Source organism: Petromyzon marinus (genome assembly GCF_048934315.1).
Source record: "Petromyzon marinus isolate PM22_M1 ecotype Great Lakes invasive population chromosome 68 unlocalized genomic scaffold, UKy_Petmar_22M1.pri1.0 chr68_unloc.1, whole genome shotgun sequence".
Taxonomy (NCBI): Eukaryota; Metazoa; Chordata; class Hyperoartia; order Petromyzontiformes; family Petromyzontidae; genus Petromyzon; species Petromyzon marinus.
Genome location: NW_027422597.1, coordinates 3830759 through 3846529, shown reverse-complemented (window position 1 = coordinate 3846529; position 15771 = coordinate 3830759).

The window sequence follows — 15771 nt, the reverse complement described above, 5'->3', positions numbered from 1 at the left end:
GAGGAGACCCCACGTGGAGACGTCTCAACGTATACTCGCGCCGCTGACGTCGCTCCTTCACACCGTTGCCGAAGTCTAGGATGCATCTACATTGGGTCAAACTTAACATCTCTTAATGTCCGACGACTTGTGCACCAGATCTTATTTATTCACGATGTACTTACAAAAAAATTCAGACTACCTGTTGGATCTCCTCAGGGTTTCTAAGAATAAATGGGACCTAAGGTCTTCGCTCATTTACAAGCTTCACATTCCTTATTGCCGTACAAATAGTGGAGGAAGGGTCTTTGCTATTGATGCCCCCAAGGGTCTGGAATGCTATCGCCAAAAAACTGCAACTGGGATCACTACCTATAAGATCCTCACTCAAAACTGCTCTAGAGGAGTTGTACACCCCTAGCTGTCACTGCTATTCAGGGGCCTGAAATCAAATGTTTTGCTCCGGATGACCGCTGCAAAGTATGATTATGTGTTTTGATTTATGGAATGACTCATGCAGCCAGCTATAGCTCTATGGTTTGGTGGTACATTTTGTTTATGTCGTTTATTGTGAAATTTCGGTCACAGTTCCTATGATCACTGTTACATTGCTCATATGGCTTTATTTTGGTGATTTCGAAAAGTTTGTTTTGGTTTGGCCATGTTTGTTTGTTGTAGTATGGAGTTAGACTGATGGCTTTAATATAAGTTGTCTTGTGGTTGTTGTTGTTGTTTGACTTGCATCCCACTGGAATTTTTGTACACAGCGTTGGTGTACATTGCTTTTTCTGGAATATTTTTCTGTTTTTTTGCTGGATTTTTCTGTTTGCGCATAGTCACTTTAAGATTTTTGATTTAAAGCTTTCGTGACTGCAGGGATTCATATTCTTGGTTCTTTCGGTAAAGTCACGTAGAAGGGAAACAAGAAAATAATAAAAATATAAAACAATAAAATTCTCACGACTTTTCGACTGCAACACAAGCAATCATCATCAGGTGTGAAAACCACAACAAGAAATTTTGAAATAAAGTGGCGGTTATTTTTAACGTTAGCACCACGGAGAGAGATTTGACAGTTTGTTCAGATGGACGAGTCCATCTATTTTCAGAAAAGATGAGGGGGGAGACGAAAAATAATGGATGCGGTCTGAAAGCCACCTTAAGCGTGATCAATCAATTAAGACCCGAAATGGTTTATCAAATCCTTCCCATGATTGCTAAGCCAGAATTAATCTTCTCGGTTGAAATTGTCTATGTGTTTGTATATGTGGATAGCCTCATGAACGAATCTCTCATGGTAGACAGATCGCTTGCAAATAACCTCTGTCTTGGAGAAGTCAATGTCATGTGAACCAACTGAATTATAACAGTGATCTGCCACCACCGAGGTGTTGGTCCTACCGTGTTTCAGGTCTGCTTTGTGTTCACGAATGCGGTCCGAGACATGTCGTTTGGTTTCTCCAATGGAACTACTACCACAGAGGCAACTTAGTTTGTAGACACCAGGGTACTGTATGTCCGCAATCATATATTTTACAGACGGAACCAGTTCACGGATTTTATGTAATGTGTTGAATCGAACCTGGATCTTGTGTTTATTCAATATTTTGGAGATCTTTTTTGTGATCCCTGCAATGTAGGGTAAAGTGATGGTTTTGAAAGGCTCAAGAGGGTCTTTTTCATGGTTGGAGTGATAGCTTTGCGGATTGTGTCGTCGGAATTACCATTAGCCATAAGAGCTTGGTGTACGTGCTTGAGTTCACTGGCTATATGTTCCTGGTCGGATATGCATTGGGCACTATGGTGCAGAGTCTTGATGAGGGAATTCTTCTGGGATGGATGGTGGTGGGAATCCGGTTTCAGGTAAGCATCCGTATGGGTAGCTTTCCTGTAGACAGAGTGGCACATTGAACCATCATGTCTCCTTTTTATTAGGACATCCAAAAAAGGCAGCTTGCCATCTTTTTCGACTTCCATGGAAAATCTGATGGCTGGGTGACTGGAATTGATGTGGTCGAAGAATTGGTCTAGAGCAGGCCGGCCATGTGGCCAGATGACAAAAGTGTCACCCACGTACCTCTTCCATAAGGTTGGGCGCAGAGTGGCAGTCTGGATGGCGTCAGTCTCAAATTTCTTCATGAAAATGTTGGCTACAACTGGAGATTGGGGGGAGCCCATTGGGGTGCCCTCAGTTTGTTTGTAGAAAGTTCCATTCCAAGTGAAGTATGTATTGGTTAAGCAGTGTCTTACCAGGGGGGGTACCTCAGTGTTTAGTCCTTGATGAACCAAGTCTTCAATGATTGCGATGGTTTCAGGTTCATGAACTTTGGTGAATAAGGAAACTACATTAAAACTGACAATCAGGTCGTCTGGGGACAGGGAAATACCCTTGATTGTCAATATCAGGTCAGTAGAATTTTGTACCGCAGAAGTGGTTTTTCCAGTGAAAGGCCACAGGATTTCAGACAGAAAACGAGCCAGATTGTAGGTGGGGGAGTTGTTAGTAGAGACGATGGGACGAAGAGGTGTGTATCTACTTTATGTATCTTTGGTAAGCCATATAATCTTGGTGGCCGGGCAGCAGAAGGTTTCAACGAGAACTGTTTGGTTTGATCAATTAATGCTGTTGAATCAGAAATTATTTCGTTGTTTTTATGACGAGGCTGTTGGTGGGATCTCTTTTTATTTTTGTATAGCTGCCATCCTTGAGCAATTCTTGAATTTTGTTATGTTTTATTTTATCCATGATGACAGTGGCATTGCCCTTGACGTGTTGTGCGTTGTGACGTCACTACGCACGTCCCCATGCATAGTGACTGTGGTGCGCATCTCCATAGCAACCAGCTTCTGTATTAATCAGCTGTTTGCATTTAAGACGGTAAAAAAAAAAAAGTTACATCGATCTTTTTGTATCACTCGATGACAGCACAGCCCAGACTAGCGGAGACAGCGACAAAGATCCCCCGTGTAGCCTTAACAGACTGTTGCGGCAAGTGCTGTTAGTGAGTAGCAGCACCTGTGAAGGCCGGCATTGTGGCACACGAGGGGGCAGACAGACAGCACCACACCCGGCCGCCTTTGTCTCCGTCGTGGTGATGTTTACTAAACACCACACCAGGTACACATTCGTCGCCGGCGTTGACGGCCGTGAGCGGGAATCTATCTCGGTTGGCCCGAGTTCGAAGCGCAGCGCACCGCTAACCACTGCACCACTGCTCCCCACGCCGGGTGGCAGCGCAGCCCTGAGCAGCAGAGACGTGGACACCGTGGGGCTCCCATCACGAGGAGACCCCACGTGGAGACGTCTCAACGTGAACTTGCGCCGCTGACGCCGCTCCTTCACACCGTTGCCGTGGTCCAGGATGCATCTAACACGACGCGTTGCGTTGAGCGAGAGAGCGGCCTGGCTGATCGGCAGCGATGGACCGCATGGAGGGATCCGCTGAGCGAGCAGCTGACTGTCATCTACCACGTGACGAGCACGAGGCCCAGCCCTCACCAATTAGAGACCAGCACATGAAGTGGGTTGCGATGAGGGTGGAGGGGGTAGGGCTAGGGGTTTGGCGATTGGTAGGGGTTGGGGTAGTTGGAGGGGTTGCGGAGTGGTCGGGGTAGTGGGAGGGGTAGGGGGAGTGGTAGGGGGAGTGGTAGGGGGATGGGGTGCGGGAGGCTCGAGAAGGGTGCATGAGGTGGGGGGGTTGTCTGGTTGGGGTGGGGTTGGGGGTTGTCACGCGAGAGGAGGGACCCCGAGGGGGTGGGGGAGATGGGGATGTTGGGGGTCACGTGGGGTTCATTTGAATCACTGCCGGCACTGCTCCAGAGTTTCGGACCGAGTCACGAATCGCGACCGATTCCCAGACGCCGTTTGGGTCCCGGCGGTGCCTGGAGCGGTGTTGGTGCGCGCCACGCGAGGGTGCTGCCACTCCACCGCAGGGATTTGCGGGGCGCGCTGAGTAATGAAAGTGCACGGGAGATTTCAAAAGAGGCTGTGGCCAAATCAACCCGGAATGTCGCCAAATTTTTTTTCTCCAGATTTCGGAAGCTACGCAAGGTTGAGCCTGGACTGTGGCGCTGGGATTGGTGAACGGCGTGCACGTCGGAGTGCGGCGTGCAGATTACGCCTAGTGCCTCTCTCCGATGCGCTTTCAGGTTCTGCCCCTTGTTGATCAGCGCGATGTCTGTGACGTTCCTTCCACGTGCTGGGAGCATCGTCAAGTTTTGAAGCTTTTTCAGTTGAAAGTTAAAATGTGAGGAGGGTTGGCAGCTTTCATTCTTCGTTATGGTGGAGCTGAGATACCAATAATAATTGTTAAGTTATTTAATGAGCTTCAGGATACTTCTCGAGCCATGGGTAAGGTTGTACATATTTGTTCGAGTAACGAGACATTGACTGGACACGAAGGGACTCGCATTTGTCATCTTCAATCGATCTTCAGTCTGCGTGCCAACATCGCCCTCACTAAAGTGGGCATCGGTGCACATCGCAGCAGCACGGGAACGGTACCGGGCCCACAGAGCAACATGAATGGAACAAAAGAAACCAGTCATGACCTAAGCGGCGGCGACAACTGACTGAGCAAAGTCAATTTGCAACCAAGTGCAACGAATAGCAGAAGAACACTAAATAGCAAAAAAAGTTAATAATATTATTTGGGTCTTTCAGTAAAGTCACGTATAGATAGAAAAAATAATAACAATAAAATAATTAAAACTAAATAAAAATAAAGTGAATTAAAATGTATTTTTAGTAGTTTCTCATGCACCTTCTATTTAATCATTTTTTTAACTTTAACTTTTTCTCTATCTATGTGACTTTACCAAAAGACCCAAATAATATGAATTCCTGCAGTCACGGAAGCTTTAAGTCAAGATTTAAGTGATTAATTAGTAAGAAAAATAAATAGTAAGTAGATAAAATTGAGTAATACATTTTTTTATTATATTAACGAATAATAAGTTATAAAATGTATTATAAATACAATTACTAACTTTTATGAATGTACTAATTTCAATCAAATAATATAAAAGTAGCATATATTTTTAGAATTAAAATGAAATTAATTATTCAATAAAAATAAACGAATAAAAATAATACTTTACATAAATGTAATAATTAGGATAACCTAATATTATAAAATATTTATAAAACATTGAACAATTTCAGAAAAATACCTTAATAATATAATAAATAGTTTAACACGTAGGCTTTCGCGACCAATATTATTCATAATAAAGGTTTTTGGGTTAGATCGCGTTTATTTATAAATGTGTCGTAACCCTCCACCACCCGACACGGCCAATCAGCAAAGAAAAGTGTCACGTTGACAAAAGACAAATATTCTTAGTTTTTTCGGTAAAGTCACGTTGAAGAGAAACAACAAAATAACAAAATATATATAAAACAATAAAAAATTCTCACGACGTTTCGACCATAACTCAAACGGTCATCATCAGGTGTGTCGGTTTGCATAAATTTATTTTGAAAACGGCATATTTATTTATTTATATATATAAAAATAACGTTTGCGTCACGCGCAACGATTGGCTGTTTGCCAGGACTAGTCCATCTATTTTTTGAAAAGAGGAGGGGGGAGACGAAATTTGTTTTTATGTATGCTGTCTGAAAGCCACTGTAAGCGTGAACAATCAATCAAGAACTGAAATGATTTATCAAATCTTTCCAATGATTGCTAAGATAGAATCCATCTTCTCGGTTGAAATTGTCTCTGTGTTTGTATATGTGGATAGCCTCATGAACGAATCTCTCATGGAAGCCAGATGGCTTACAAAGAACCTCCGTCTTGGAAAAGTCAATGGCATGTGAGCCTACTGAATTAGAACAATGATCTGCTACGGCCGAGGTGTTGGTCCTACCGTGTTTAAGGTCTGCTTTATGTTCACGAATGCGGTCCGAGATATGGCGTTTGGTTTCTCCAATGTAACTACTACCACAGAGGCAACTTAGTTTGTAGACACCAGGGTATTGTATGTCCGGAATCACATCTTTTACAGACGGAATAAACACAAGATCCAGGTCCGTTTCAACACATTACATAAAATCCGTGATCTGGTTCCGTCTGTAAAAGATGTGATTCCGGACATACAATACCCTGGTGTCTACAAACTAAGTTGCCTCTGTGGTAGTAGTTACATTGGAGAAACCAAACGCCATATCTCGGACCGCATTCGTGAACATAAAGCAGACCTTAAACACGGTAGGACCAACACCTCGGCCGTAGCAGATCATTGTTCTAATTCAGTAGGCTCACATGCCATTGACTTTTCCAAGACGGAGGTTCTTTGTAAGCCATCTGGCTTCCATGAGAGATTCGTTCATGAGGCTATCCACATATACAAACACAGAGACAATTTCAACCGAGAAGATGGATTCTATCTTAGCAATCATTGGAAAGATTTGATAAATCATTTCAGTTCTTGATTGATTGTTCACGCTTACAGTGGCTTTCAGACAGCATACATAAAAAACAAATTTCGTCTCCCCCCTCCTCTTTTCAAAAAATAGATGGACTAGTCCTGGCAAACAGCCAATCGTTGCGCGTGACGCAAACGTTATTTTTATATATATAAATAAATAAATATGCCGTTTTCAAAATAAATTTATGCAAACCGACACACCTGATGATGACCGTTTGAGTTATGGTCGAAACGTCGTGAGAATTTTTTATTGTTTTATATATATTTTGTTATTTTGTTGTTTCTCTTCAACGTGACTTTACCGAAAAAACTAAGAATATGAATTACTGCAGTCACGAAAGCTTTAAATAAAAAAAGACAAATAATTCACTACTTCAGCCCACCGGTGTGTTGAAGAGTTAATCCACATTTACAGTTTGAGTACGACGTTTCGCTGGTAAATACTTCCAGCATCATCGGGCAATTCGCCAGAATGGTAAAGCCCTCGCTTGCTCCCGGTTTTATATAGAGCAGAAGAGTGACGTCATCACTTAACTCATCAGGTGCAGTGATTAGAGGCGGAGGGGGGGGTAATGTAATTATATAATCGATTAGTAATCAGTCATTGGTTATGATTAGTAATGAGTTGTAGATTAGTAATTCTTTAAATCAAAATGTAATGTGTATTATTTAATAATACGCTTCCAGGCCGCACTGAGCCGGTAGCTGTCAGAGCGATTAAAGTTATTCTTGTTCCTCTCAATTTCAATGGATTCTCTAATTAGTCTTTGCCAGTAATAATTAGTTTTACACACCACTGCAACATTGTCAAAATCAATTGAGTGTCCTTGTTGACAAGCATGTTCTGCCACTGTCGACAGTTGTGTTTGAGATAATTTAATATTTCTCTGATGTTCTTTTAGTCTTACGCTGATGTTACGTCCCGTCTGCCCAATGTAGCAGCTGCCACATGAACAATTAATCCGATATACACCTTCTGTTGATAGTTTAGGTAATGCGTCTTTAGTGCAAGATACTAGTTTTTGAATTTTGTGTACTGTACCAAATCTTACTGTAATGTTTTGCTTTTGCAAAACGCGGGCTAATTTGTCAGTTACTCCTGAGATATATGGAATTTTTATTGTTTTAACAATCTGGTCGCTTTCAGTAGTATTGCTTTGCGATCGTGATTTGGCATTCAGTGCTCTGTTAATTTGAGCATTATTGTAGCCATTCTGTCGTAGTGCGTCTTTAACGTGTTTAATCTCTCTCACTAGACTCTCACCATCTGACACTGTTTTCGCCCGATGCACGAGCGTCTTAATAAGAGAGGATTTTTGAGCTGGATGATGATGTGATTCTGCATTCAGATAGGCATCAGTGTGCGTTTGCTTTCTGTAAACGCTGTGTGTTATTTTACCGTTTAGGCCATGTCCAAGCAAAATATCTAGGAATGGGAGTGTATTATTCACCTCCATTTCCATGGTGAACTGGATGGCCGGGTTTTGTGCATTGAGATGATTTAGAAAATCATTAAGTGTATCTTTACCATGTGGCCAGACAACCAAAGTGTCATCCACATACCTAAACCAAAAGGATGGTTTTAATGTGCTCGAGGCAAGTGCTCTTATTTCAAAGTTTTCCATGTACAAATTTGCTATAGCAGGGGATAAAGGAGAACCCATTGCTGCTCCTTCCTTTTGTTTAAAGAAATCCCCTCTCCATAAGAAGTAAGTGTTATTTAAGCAATGGCCAGCAAGTTTCGGAATATCTTTTTGTAAACCGGTATTCTTTACTAGTGTATCAAGTAATTTAAGCGATTCGTCCACTGGAACCTTAGTGAATAGAGAAATCACATCAAAGCTTACCAGAATATCATCAGGAGTAAGTTTAATATCTTTAATCACATTCACAAGATGTTCTGAATTTTTTATGAATGAAGATGTCTTACCGATGTAGGGCTGTATTTGTTTGGTTATATATTTTGCTAATTGATATGTGGCAGAGCCAATTGTACTGACTATGGGTCGTAATGGGATGCCGATTTTATGAATCTTTGGTAGCCCATAGAGTCTAGGTGGTTTTGAGGCCCTTGGCTTAATTAGGTATTGCTCATTTTTAGGGATTAATGAATTTGCAATTATTGCAGTGGTCTTACGTTCTAAAGTATTAGTTGGATCTCGTTTAATTTTAATGTAGGTACTTTCCTCTAGTAAATTTCTAATTTTATTATCATAATCGGCTCGTGACATCAGTACAGTAGTGCGGCCTTTATCAGCTGCTAGGATTTGGATATCCTTATTTACACGCAGCTCTCTTAAGGCTTTTGCCTCGTTAGAGCTAATATTTACTTTTGGAACTTTGCTATTCTCAATTATTTTAGCAACCTCATGTCTAGTCATCTCTGCCTCATTATGTGGAAGGAGTCTAACTGCTGATTCTACCTCAGCAATTATCTCATCCACTGGAATTGTGCGTGGGGTAACGGCAAAGTTAAGGCCTTTAGAAAGGATAGAGACCATATCACCGGTTAATACAGTGTTGGTCAAGTTCAGTACAGTTTTGTTTTTACATTTTTGGTTTTCAGTAGGGATTTGTTTATTATGTAGTCTAGAAAATTTATTAATTTGGTTAGTTTTTGTTAGTTTAAACACATTATCAGCCGATTGTTGTGTTATGTTATCGATTATATTCCAATAATGCATAGATACACTATTGCTTATATCTAAGTGTAACTGCTTTAGCGATTCCGAAATGTAAGATAATTCACTCCTATTGTGCTGTATTCTCTCTATTAATAATAATTCGCTAGCTTTGTGTAGTATTTGGTTAGCTTTAGAAGACTTTATGTGATGTGTTATTTTAACTGCGTTTGGTATTACCTTTGAATCTCTGCACCTTTTGAGGAACGCCAGTGAAGATATCAATTTCATCCGCTTAATGCGAAGCTTTTCCAATTTTCTGGTTTTAAGAAAAGTATCCTCCCCATAGAGGTTAGTCAGTTTAACACGTAGGCTTTCGCGACCAATATTATTCATAATAAAGGTTTTTGGGTTAGATCGCGTTTATTTATAAATGTGTCGTAACCCTCCACCACCCGACACGGCCAATCAGCAAAGAAAAGTGTCACGTTGACAAAAGACAAATAATTCACTACTTCAGCCCACCGGTGTGTTGAAGAGTTAATCCACATTTACAGTTTGAGTACGACGTTTCGCTGGTAAATACTTCCAGCATCATCGGGCAATTCGCCAGAATGGTAAAGCCCTCGCTTGCTCCCGGTTTTATATAGAGCAGAAGAGTGACGTCATCACTTAACTCATCAGGTGCAGTGATTAGAGGCGGAGGGGGGGGGTAATGTAATTATATAATCGATTAGTAATCAGTCATTGGTTATGATTAGTAATGAGTTGTAGATTAGTAATTCTTTAAATCAAAATGTAATGTGTATTATTTAATAATACGCTTCCAGGCCGCACTGAGCCGGTAGCTGTCAGAGCGATTAAAGTTATTCTTGTTCCTCTCAATTTCAATGGATTCTCTAATTAGTCTTTGCCAGTAATAATTAGTTTTACACACCACTGCAACATTGTCAAAATCAATTGAGTGTCCTTGTTGACAAGCATGTTCTGCCACTGCCGACAGTTGTGTTTGAGATAATTTAATATTTCTCTGATGTTCTTTTAGTCTTACGCTGATGTTACGTCCCGTCTGCCCAATGTAGCAGCTGCCACATGAACAATTAATCCGATATACACCTTCTGTTGATAGTTTAGGTAATGCGTCTTTAGTGCAAGATACTAGTTTTTGAATTTTGTGTACTGTACCAAATCTTACTGTAATGTTTTGCTTTTGCAAAACGCGGGCTAATTTGTCAGTTACTCCTGAGATATATGGAATTTTTATTGTTTTAACAATCTGGTCGCTTTCAGTAGTATTGCTTTGCGATCGTGATTTGGCATTCAGTGCTCTGTTAATTTGAGCATTATTGTAGCCATTCTGTCGTAGTGCGTCTTTAACGTGTTTAATCTCTCTCACTAGACTCTCACCATCTGACACTGTTTTCGCCCGATGCACGAGCGTCTTAATAAGAGAGGATTTTTGAGCTGGATGATGATGTGATTCTGCATTCAGATAGGCATCAGTGTGCATTTGCTTTCTGTAAACGCTGTGTGTTATTTTACCGTTTAGGCCATGTCCAAGCAAAATATCTAGGAATGGGAGTGTATTATTCACCTCCATTTCCATGGTGAACTGGATGGCCGGGTTTTGTGCATTGAGATGATTTAGAAAATCATTAAGTGTATCTTTACCATGTGGCCAGACAACCAAAGTGTCATCCACATACCTAAACCAAAAGGATGGTTTTAATGTGCTCGAGGCAAGTGCTCTTATTTCAAAGTTTTCCATGTACAAATTTGCTATAGCAGGGGATAAAGGAGAACCCATTGCTGCTCCTTCCTTTTGTTTAAAGAAATCCCCTCTCCATAAGAAGTAAGTGTTATTTAAGCAATGGCCAGCAAGTTTCGGAATATCTTTTTGTAAACCGGTATTCTTTACTAGTGTATCAAGTAATTTAAGCGATTCGTCCACTGGAACCTTAGTGAATAGAGAAATCACATCAAAGCTTACCAGAATATCATCAGGAGTAAGTTTAATATCTTTAATCACATTCACAAGATGTTCTGAATTTTTTATGAATGAAGATGTCTTACCGATGTAGGGCTGTATTTGTTTGGTTATATATTTTGCTAATTGATATGTGGCAGAGCCAATTGTACTGACTATGGGTCGTAATGGGATGCCGATTTTATGAATCTTTGGTAGCCCATAGAGTCTAGGTGGTTTTGAGGCCCTTGGCTTAATTAGGTATTGCTCATTTTTAGGGATTAATGAATTTGCAATTATTGCAGTGGTCTTACGTTCTAAAGTATTAGTTGGATCTCGTTTAATTTTAATGTAGGTACTTTCCTCTAGTAAATTTCTAATTTTATTATCATAATCGGCTCGTGACATCAGTACAGTAGTGCGGCCTTTATCAGCTGCTAGGATTTGGATATCCTTATTTACACGCAGCTCTCTTAAGGCTTTTGCCTCGTTAGAGCTAATATTTACTTTTGGAACTTTGCTATTCTCAATTATTTTAGCAACCTCATGTCTAGTCATCTCTGCCTCATTATGTGGAAGGAGTCTAACTGCTGATTCTACCTCAGCAATTATCTCATCCACTGGAATTGTGCGTGGGGTAACGGCAAAGTTAAGGCCTTTAGAAAGGATAGAGACCATATCACCGGTTAATACAGTGTTGGTCAAGTTCAGTACAGTTTTGTTTTTACATTTTTGGTTTTCAGTAGGGATTTGTTTATTATGTAGTCTAGAAAATTTATTAATTTGGTTAGTTTTTGTTAGTTTAAACACATTATCAGCCGATTGTTGTGTTATGTTATCGATTATATTCCAATAATGCATAGATACACTATTGCTTATATCTAAGTGTAACTGCTTTAGCGATTCCGAAATGTAAGATAATTCACTCCTATTGTGCTGTATTCTCTCTATTAATAATAATTCGCTAGCTTTGTGTAGTATTTGGTTAGCTTTAGAAGACTTTATGTGATGTGTTATTTTAACTGCGTTTGGTATTACCTTTGAATCTCTGCACCTTTTGAGGAACGCCAGTGAAGATATCAATTTCATCCGCTTAATGCGAAGCTTTTCCAATTTTCTGGTTTTAAGAAAAGTATCCTCCCCATAGAGGTTAGTCAGTTTAACACGTAGGCTTTCGCGACCAATATTATTCATAATAAAGGTTTTTGGGTTAGATCGCGTTTATTTATAAATGTGTCGTAACCCTCCACCACCCGACACGGCCAATCAGCAAAGAAAAGTGTCACGTTGACAAAAGACAAATAATTCACTACTTCAGCCCACCGGTGTGTTGAAGAGTTAATCCACATTTACAGTTTGAGTACGACGTTTCGCTGGTAAATACTTCCAGCATCATCGGGCAATTCGCCAGAATGGTAAAGCCCTCGCTTGCTCCCGGTTTTATATAGAGCAGAAGAGTGACGTCATCACTTAACTCATCAGGTGCAGTGATTAGAGGCGGAGGGGGGGGTAATGTAATTATATAATCGATTAGTAATCAGTCATTGGTTATGATTAGTAATGAGTTGTAGATTAGTAATTCTTTAAATCAAAATGTAATGTGTATTATTTAATAATACGCTTCCAGGCCGCACTGAGCCGGTAGCTGTCAGAGCGATTAAAGTTATTCTTGTTCCTCTCAATTTCAATGGATTCTCTAATTAGTCTTTGCCAGTAATAATTAGTTTTACACACCACTGCAACATTGTCAAAATCAATTGAGTGTCCTTGTTGACAAGCATGTTCTGCCACTGCCGACAGTTGTGTTTGAGATAATTTAATATTTCTCTGATGTTCTTTTAGTCTTACGCTGATGTTACGTCCCGTCTGCCCAATGTAGCAGCTGCCACATGAACAATTAATCCGATATACACCTTCTGTTGATAGTTTAGGTAATGCGTCTTTAGTGCAAGATACTAGTTTTTGAATTTTGTGTACTGTACCAAATCTTACTGTAATGTTTTGCTTTTGCAAAACGCGGGCTAATTTGTCAGTTACTCCTGAGATATATGGAATTTTTATTGTTTTAACAATCTGGTCGCTTTCAGTAGTATTGCTTTGCGATCGTGATTTGGCATTCAGTGCTCTGTTAATTTGAGCATTATTGTAGCCATTCTGTCGTAGTGCGTCTTTAACGTGTTTAATCTCTCTCACTAGACTCTCACCATCTGACACTGTTTTCGCCCGATGCACGAGCGTCTTAATAAGAGAGGATTTTTGAGCTGGATGATGATGTGATTCTGCATTCAGATAGGCATCAGTGTGCATTTGCTTTCTGTAAACGCTGTGTGTTATTTTACCGTTTAGGCCATGTCCAAGCAAAATATCTAGGAATGGGAGTGTATTATTCACCTCCATTTCCATGGTGAACTGGATGGCCGGGTTTTGTGCATTGAGATGATTTAGAAAATCATTAAGTGTATCTTTACCATGTGGCCAGACAACCAAAGTGTCATCCACATACCTAAACCAAAAGGATGGTTTTAATGTGCTCGAGGCAAGTGCTCTTATTTCAAAGTTTTCCATGTACAAATTTGCTATAGCAGGGGATAAAGGAGAACCCATTGCTGCTCCTTCCTTTTGTTTAAAGAAATCCCCTCTCCATAAGAAGTAAGTGTTATTTAAGCAATGGCCAGCAAGTTTCGGAATATCTTTTTGTAAACCGGTATTCTTTACTAGTGTATCAAGTAATTTAAGCGATTCGTCCACTGGAACCTTAGTGAATAGAGAAATCACATCAAAGCTTACCAGAATATCATCAGGAGTAAGTTTAATATCTTTAATCACATTCACAAGATGTTCTGAATTTTTTATGAATGAAGATGTCTTACCGATGTAGGGCTGTATTTGTTTGGTTATATATTTTGCTAATTGATATGTGGCAGAGCCAATTGTACTGACTATGGGTCGTAATGGGATGCCGATTTTATGAATCTTTGGTAGCCCATAGAGTCTAGGTGGTTTTGAGGCCCTTGGCTTAATTAGGTATTGCTCATTTTTAGGGATTAATGAATTTGCAATTATTGCAGTGGTCTTACGTTCTAAAGTATTAGTTGGATCTCGTTTAATTTTAATGTAGGTACTTTCCTCTAGTAAATTTCTAATTTTATTATCATAATCGGCTCGTGACATCAGTACAGTAGTGCGGCCTTTATCAGCTGCTAGGATTTGGATATCCTTATTTACACGCAGCTCTCTTAAGGCTTTTGCCTCGTTAGAGCTAATATTTACTTTTGGAACTTTGCTATTCTCAATTATTTTAGCAACCTCATGTCTAGTCATCTCTGCCTCATTATGTGGAAGGAGTCTAACTGCTGATTCTACCTCAGCAATTATCTCATCCACTGGAATTGTGCGTGGGGTAACGGCAAAGTTAAGGCCTTTAGAAAGGATAGAGACCATATCACCGGTTAATACAGTGTTGGTCAAGTTCAGTACAGTTTTGTTTTTACATTTTTGGTTTTCAGTAGGGATTTGTTTATTATGTAGTCTAGAAAATTTATTAATTTGGTTAGTTTTTTTGTTAAAACAATAAAAATTCCATATATCTCAGGAGTAACTGACAAATTAGCCCGCGTTTTGCAAAAGCAAAACATTACAGTAAGATTTGGTACAGTACACAAAATTCAAAAACTAGTATCTTGCACTAAAGACGCATTACCTAAACTATCAACAGAAGGTGTATATCGGATTAATTGTTCATGTGGCAGCTGCTACATTGGGCAGACGGGACGTAACATCAGCGTAAGACTAAAAGAACATCAGAGAAATATTAAATTATCTCAAACACAACTGTCGGCAGTGGCAGAACATGCTTGTCAACAAGGACACTCAATTGATTTTGACAATGTTGCAGTGGTGTGTAAAACTAATTATTACTGGCAAAGACTAATTAGAGAATCCATTGAAATTGAGAGGAACAAGAATAACTTTAATCGCTCTGACAGCTACCGGCTCAGTGCGGCCTGGAAGCGTATTATTAAATAATACACATTACATTTTGATTTAAAGAATTACTAATCTACAACTCATTACTAATCATAACCAATGACTGATTACTAATCGATTATATAATTACATTACCCCCCCCTCCGCCTCTAATCACTGCACCTGATGAGTTAAGTGATGACGTCACTCTTCTGCTCTATATAAAACCGGGAGCAAGCGAGGGCTTTACCATTCTGGCGAATTGCCCGATGATGCTGGAAGTATTTACCAGCGAAACGTCGTACTCTAACTGTAAATGTGGATTAACTCTTCAACACACCGGTGGGCTGAAGTAGTGAATTATTTGTCTTTTGTCAACGTGACACTTTTCTTTGCTGATTGGCCGTGTCGGGTGGTGGAGGGTTACGACACATTTATAAATAAACGCGATCTAACCCAAAAACCTTTATTATGAATATAATAAATAACATGTTAATTAAATACATAATAAATGCGGCAGTCCCCCCCTCCCCACCCCTTGTTTTGTTAAATGATGGATGTTAGGGGCAGGCGAGTGTTAGTAGCTGCGTCTTGTACAGAGCACGGAGTAGAGAGACACTCGGCGCGTTGTGGACGTCCTGTGGGCATGGCGTGCTCGTGACGGCTCGTCCCTCCAGCGTCGGGTTGACAATCCCGGTGCGGTTTGGATCACTCGCAGGAACGCCACCCACCTATTGTACATCACATAAAGTACGGGAGAAATCACTGCTGTTGGGATTATCTTTTATTTTTAAAAATCAAACA